At 50.2% G+C, this 7500-nt stretch overlaps 1 non-coding gene across 1 annotated transcript; it reads right to left on the reverse strand.

The window, feature by feature from the left end:
* Positions 1-1092: 1092 nt before the first annotated feature.
* On the reverse strand, positions 1093-1247 carry LOC143175493 (5.8S ribosomal RNA). Its single transcript, XR_013000260.1, has one exon. It is a non-coding gene; the product is annotated as a 5.8S ribosomal RNA (ribosomal RNA).
* Between the last annotated feature and the right edge of the window lie 6253 nt (positions 1248-7500).

The raw sequence follows: 7500 nt of genomic DNA on the forward strand, positions 1-7500 counted from the left end.
TGTATTGTGTATAAAGGTTCTGCGAGAAGTCTCGTTTTGACGTGTGTTCCGCCGATAACGACGATCCTCCGAAACGGGGATACAGAAACGTTACACCTCACAACACGATCTCCGTCTCTTCTCTATAGCAGAAACCGATAAAAATACACCTCCCGAAAGAGAGTATATGGTGATTCTTTTTATATATATATATTTCGAAATTCAACTGAACGTGGCGGAAGCGCACGGTGGTGGTCCAGCGAGGACACGCGACGACGGGGAATAAGAACTATTCGACCCGTTACGAATACGCATGCTCGTCCCGCACGATTTTAACACACACCGTGTTTTTCTCCAGTCGTCAAAGCGTTCGTGCGTCGAATTCGAAAAATAAAAAAAAGAAATACACCTTTTCTCTCTCTCTCGGGGTAAAAAGAGTCGATGTGTATTGTGTATAAAGGTTCTGCTGCGAGAAGTCTCGTTTTGCCGTGTGTTTCGGTAACGACGATCCTCCGAAACGTACATCTCATTCGTAAGAGAGGAAGAAAACAATCTCCCTGGGGCCAGTCGGTAATATACCGACATACGACGTGTCGTGCACATCCGTCTCACGCACGGTATACAAAATATGAATAAAACGTGTGTAGTCTCTCTCTCTCGACTTCTTAATATTTTCTTTCACCTCTGACGCATCATTTCAGGTGACGTCGGGAGCGCGGGAAAAAAAATTTTTCTAAACACACGAAACCGTTCATCTCACGAACAGCCGAAAAAGTTGTCGCTCAGATCCATATCGCAGTGGAGCGGTATCCGCGGGCGGTCGTAATTGAACGACGCACGACGCCGCGAACACTCACGCGAGTCCATACAAACGATTCCATTCCGATCGTTTTGCAACAACTAGAACGTACACTGTCCGTGAAATTCACAGAATTTTCGCGTGTCCGCGACAAACGCCGACGAGACACCCATCGTTCGCTCGTACGTAGCATCCTTCTCTTAACCCGACTCAGAAACGTTCTTTGCGCCCTTCGGTAAAAAAACGTTCGATCCGAAGAGGTGAACGACGGCGGGGATTTGACAGAGCTACGCAAGCAGTGTATGGTACGTAAACGACCCTCAGCCAGGCGTGGTCCAGGAATTGTATCCGTGGACCGCAATGTGCGTTCGAAATGTCGATGTTCATGTGTCCTGCAGTTCACACGTTGACGCGCAATTAGCTGCGTTCTTCATCGACCCACGAGCCAAGTGATCCACCGTTCAGGGTAATCGTATAAATTTTATATTTCACATATATAATTTTATTCTCATTTGTTCGACCTAATATCTCTCTTCTTTCAAAGAGAAGATAAAAGTTGATACCTGAATCTCCGACCAGCGCGCGAAGGAGATTCAGGCGTCGCCTTGGAGACGACACCGAAGCCTTTCGAGACGAAAAACGTTCAAGTAATATGTATATATTTCTCGACGTTCCGGGCGTATAGTGCATTCAAAAACCCGCGAAAGACGCAGAAGACTCGCACGCGTGGAAACGACGGGGATATATTTTGTATCCTACCCGATACTGAATCCATCGCGTGCAGTCGACCCTCGCGTTCTTCCGATCAGACGCATCTATTGTTGCGCGCATGTTTTCGCGTCGCATCGCGCGAAACGTTGCACGAATCGTACCGATCGATCGATTGAAAGCAAATAATGAAAAAAGACTTCACAGCTGGCTCTTTGCCGGTCATTCGTCCCATGTTATCTCTTGCCGCGAAATTGGCGCGCAAGAGTTGGGTGTCAGACGCGCGGCTTTAAAACGAGCTTCACGGCCGGTCCCTTCGTTACCGCTTTCGTTCTTTCTCTCGGAACGACCATGAACGAACACGACGAGCGACGCTACGGCATACACACGTCCACGGATTCGATTAAAAAAACAGACTTCACAGCTGGCTCTTTGCCGGTCATTCGTCCCATATTATCTCTTGCCGCGAAATTGGCGCGCAAGAGTTGGGTGTCAGACGCACGGCTTTAAAACGAGCTTCACGGCCGGTCCTCTCAATTCCGTGTACGGTACACGCAAGATGCGGGTTCCACTTCCAGACTACCCGGTCCCTTCTCTCTACGAGAATCGATAGTAGAAGAACGGCTCGAAAACGCGTCTCAGAGACTAGGGGAAAAGAAGCGGTATGCGAGCGAAACGAAAACGCATTATGGAAACGTCGCGAAACAATGTTCGACGGTTGCTCGGTTCCAATCGTGCGGCCGTTTCAATTTCTCGTGCGCTTCACCGTCCCTCCGTAACTCTGGCCGATCGCGTATACCGAAGAGCCGACACGCGCAAAAACCACAGGCATTGTATACTGTATATATATATGTTACAGTCACAGCCTTCGCGCGTTTTACTCTCCGACGCGGGGTTTCCACGACGAAAGAGAGACAGTTTCGTGGCGGGTGACTCGGCCGAATCGCTACGACGGGTATTTCTATTATAGAACGAATCATCGCCACCCTTTACCAGTGCCCGACGAAGGAATCACAAGGTCATCTGGAGTTTACAATGCCAGCGACGGTAATTCCAACGAAGACCCGATAAGTCAACTCATCGTTCTATTTCTCCCCGTACAGAAAAGCGAATCGACGCTAACGCACCTCGCGCAAGCACGAACGTTCTCTTCGCGTGGATCATCCCATCGTCGAAAGATGTAAAGACGCATTGGAGATCGTGGTCTCTGGCGGGCTCATTGCACGCCCCACTGCATATCTTTCCTCGAATCGAGAATGATTCGTCCACTAAGGCTGCGAAACTACGCGTCGAGGAAACTAGGGGAAAGAAGCGGGATGCGAGCGAAACGACAATACATTATGGAAACGTCGCGAAACAATGTTCGGCGGTTGCTCGTTTCCTCCTGCGGACGTTTCATTGCTCGGGCGCTTCACGTCCCTCCGTAACCTTCGCGCGATCGCGTGCCCCGGAGAGCCGGCAACCGGTGAACCACAGGCGTATAAACTATAGTCTTCTATAGCAAGCCTTCGGCGGTTACTCTCCGACGCGGGGATTCCACGACGAGAGAGAATTTCGTGGCGGGTGACATCGGTCGAAACGCTACGACGGGTATTTCTATTATAGAACGAATCATCGCCACCCTTTACCAGTGCCCGACGAAGGAATCACAAGGTCATCTGGAGTTTACAATGCCAGCGACGGTAATTCCAACGAAGACCCGATAAGTCAACTCATCGTTCTATTTCTCCCCGTACAGACAAGCGAATCAACGCTATCGCACCTCACGCATGCACGAACGTTCTCTTCGCGTGAATCGTCCCATCGTCGAAAGATATAGCCGCTTGGAGATCGTGGCCCATCAAGTTCTTCCGTAACTCCTGCGCGATCGCGTACCCCGGAGAGCAGGCAACCGGTGAACCACAGGCGTATAAACTATAGTCTTCTATAGCAAGCCTTCGCGTTTACTCTACGACGCGGGGATTCCACGACGAGAGAGATTTTCGTGGCGGGTGACACGGCCGAATCGCTACGACGGGTATTTCTATTATAGAACGAATCATCGCCACCCTTTACCAGTGCCCGACGAAGGAATCACAAGGTCATCTGGAGTTTACAATGCCAGCGACGGTAATTCCAACGAAGACCCGATAAGTCAACTCATCGTTCTATTTCTCCCCGTACAGAAAAGCGAATCGGCGCTATCGCACCTCACGCAAGCAGGAATGATCTCTTCGCGTGGATCGTCCCATCGTCGAAAGATGTAAGACGTACAGAAATCGTGGTCCATCACGATTATTCGTAACTCTCCGAGTCGCGTATCTGAGAGTAGGACAAACGGAGAACCACAGGCATAAATAATACTATATGTTTCTTATATAGTTAGCCTTCGCGTTTTACTCTCCGACATGGGGATTCCACGACGAGAGAGAGTTTCGTGGCGGGTGTCTCGGCCGAATCGCTACGACGGGTATTTCTATTATAGAACGAATCATCGCCACCCTTTACCAGTGCCCGACGAAGGAATCACAAGGTCATCTGGAGTTTACAATGCCAGCGACGGTAATTCCAACGAAGACCCGATAAGTCAACTCATCGTTCTATTTCTCCCCGTACAGAAAAGCGAATCGACGCTATCGCACCTCGCGCGAGCACGTAACTACTCTTCGCGTGGATCGTCCCATCGTCGAAAGATGTAAGACGCACGGAAATCGTGGCCCATCAACGTTTTTTTGTAACTCTGCCGATCGCGTATCACAGAGCCGAGACGCACATACCACAGGCGTATAATACCGTTTTCTTTCGTATGGTAAGCCTTCGCGTTTACTCTTCGGCGCGGGGTTTCCACGTCGAGAGAGACATTCGTGGCGGGTGACATCGGTCGAAACGCTACGACGGGTATTACTATTATAGAACGAATCATCGCCACCCTTTACCAGTGCCCGACGAAGGAATCACAAGGTCATCTGGAGTTTACAATGCCAGCGACGGTAATTCCAACGAAGACCCGATAAGTCAACTCAACGTTCTATTTCTCCCCGTACAGAAAAGCGAATCGACGCTGTTGCACCTCACGCAAGCACGAACGTTCTCTTCGCGTGGATCGTCCCATCGTCGAAAGATGTAAGACGCACGGAAATCGTGGCACATCACGTGTTTTCGGAACTCTGTCGACCGCGTATCTCAGAGACGACGCGCGCGAACCACTGGCATATACTATTATATATCGCGTTTTACCCTCCGACGCGGGGATTCCACGACGAGAGAGAGTTTCGTGAGCGGGTTGACTCGGAAGAAACGCTACGACGGGTATTTCTATTATAGAACGCATCATCGCCACCCTTTACCAGTGCCCGACGAAGGAATCACAAGGTCATCTGGAGTTTACAATGCCAGCGACGGTAATTCCAACGAAGACCCGATAAGTCAACTCAACGTTCTATTTCTCCCCGTACAGAAAAGCGAATCGACGCAATCGCACCATACGCGTGCACGTAAACAACTCTTCGCGTGGATCGTCCCATCGTCGAGAGACGTAAGTTTTCATAGTATGAATTCGCGTTTTACTCTCCGACGCGGGGATTCCACGACGAGAGAGAGTTTCGTGAGCGGGTTGACTCGGAAGAAACGCTACGACGGGTATTTCTATTATAGAACGCATCATCGCCACCCTTTACCAGTGCCCGACGAAGGAATCACAAGGTCATCTGGAGTTTACAATGCCAGCGACGGTAATTCCAACGAAGACCCGATAAGTCAACTCAACGTTCTATTTCTCCCCGTACAGAAAAGCGAATCGACGCAATCGCACCATACGCGTGCACGTAAACAACTCTTCGCGTGGATCGTCCCATCGTCGAGAGACGTAAGTTTTCATAGTATGAATTCGCGTTTTACTCTCCGACGCGGGGATTCCACGACGAGAGAGAGTTTCGTGAGCGGGTTGACTCGGAAGAAACGCTACGACGGGTATTTCTATTATAGAACGCATCATCGCCACCCTTTACCAGTGCCCGACGAAGGAATCACAAGGTCATCTGGAGTTTACAATGCCAGCGACGGTAATTCCAACGAAGACCCGATAAGTCAACTCAACGTTCTATTACTCCCCGTACAGAAAAGCGAATCGACGCAATCGCACCATACGCGTGCACGTAACAACTCTTCGCGTGGATCGTCCCATCGTCGAGAGACGTAAGTTTCATAGTAAGCCTTCGGCGTTTTACTCTCCGACGCGGGGATTCCACGACGAGAGAGAGAGTTTCGTGAGCGGGTTGACTCGGAAGAAACGCTACGACGGGTATTTCTATTATAGAACGCATCATCGCCACCCTTTACCAGTGCCCGACGAAGGAATCACAAGGTCATCTGGAGTTTACAATGCCAGCGACGGTAATTCCAACGAAGACCCGATAAGTCAACTCAACGTTCTATTTCTCCCCGTACAGAAAAGCGAATCGACGCAATCGCACCATACGCGTACACGTAAACAACTCTTCGCGTGGATCGTCCCATCGTCGAGAGACGTAAGTTTTCATAGTATGAATTCGCGTTTTACTCTCCGACGCGGGGATTCCACGACGAGAGAGAGTTTCGTGAGCGGGTTGACTCCGAAGAAACGCTACGACGGGTATTTCTATTATAGAACGCATCATCGCCACCCTTTACCAGTGCCCGACGAAGGAATCACAAGGTCATCTGGAGTTTACAATGCCAGCGACGGTAATTCCAACGAAGACCCGATAAGTCAACTCAACGTTCTATTTCTCCCCGTACAGAAAAGCGAATCGACGCAATCGCACCATACGCGTGCACGTAAACAACTCTTCGCGTGGATCGTCCCATCGTCGAGAGACGTAAGTTTTCATAGTATGAATTCGCGTTTTACTCTCCGACGCGGGGATTCCACGACGAGAGAGAGTTTCGTGAGCGGGTTGACTCGGAAGAAACGCTACGACGGGTATTTCTATTATAGAACGCATCATCGCCACCCTTTACCAGTGCCCGACGAAGGAATCACAAGGTCATCTGGAGTTTACAATGCCAGCGACGGTAATTCCAACGAAGACCCGATAAGTCAACTCAACGTTCTATTACTCCCCGTACAGAAAAGCGAATCGACGCAATCGCACCATACGCGTGCACGTAACAACTCTTCGCGTGGATCGTCCCATCGTCGAGAGACGTAAGTTTCCATACTATGAATTCGCGTTTTACTCTCCGACGCGGGGATTCCACGACGAGAGAGTGTTTCGTGAGCGGGTTGACTCGGAAGAAACGCTACGACGGGTATTTCTATTATAGAACGCATCATCGCCACCCTTTACCAGTGCCCGACGAAGGAATCACAAGGTCATCTGGAGTTTACAATGCCAGCGACGGTAATTCCAACGAAGACCCGATAAGTCAACTCAACGTTCTATTGCTCCCCGTACAGAAAAGCGAATCGACGCAATCGCACCATACGCGTGCACGTAACAACTCTTCGCGTGGATCGTCCCATCGTCGAGAGACGTAAGTTTCATAAGTAAGCCTTCGGCGTTTTACTCTCCGACGCGGGGATTCCACGACGAGAGAGTGTTTCGTGGCGGGTGACTAGGCCGAAACGCTACGACGGGTATTTCTATTATAGAACGAATCATCGCCACCCTTTACCAGTGCCCGACGAAGGAATCACAAGGTCATCTGGAGTTTACAATGCCAGCGACGGTAATTCCAACGAAGACCCGATAAGTCAGCTCATCGTTCTATTTCTCCCCGTACAGAAAAGCGAATCGACGCTATCGCACCTCGCGCGAGCACGTAACAACTCTTCGCGTGGATCGTCCCATCGTCGAGAGACGTAAGACGCACGGAAATCGTGGTTCATCGCGTCTTTTCCTACTCTCTTGAATCGCAATTTCGTATAGAGCCTACACACGCGAACCACCGGCATATACTATTTCTTCTCTCATAGTAAGCCTTCGCGCGTTTTACTCTCCGACGCGGGGATTCCACGACGAGAGAGTGTTTCGTGGCGGGTGTCTCGGCCGAAT

Source organism: Nomia melanderi, unplaced genomic scaffold (assembly GCF_051020985.1).
Source record: "Nomia melanderi isolate GNS246 unplaced genomic scaffold, iyNomMela1 scaffold0094, whole genome shotgun sequence".
NCBI lineage: Eukaryota > Metazoa > Arthropoda > Insecta > Hymenoptera > Halictidae > Nomia > Nomia melanderi.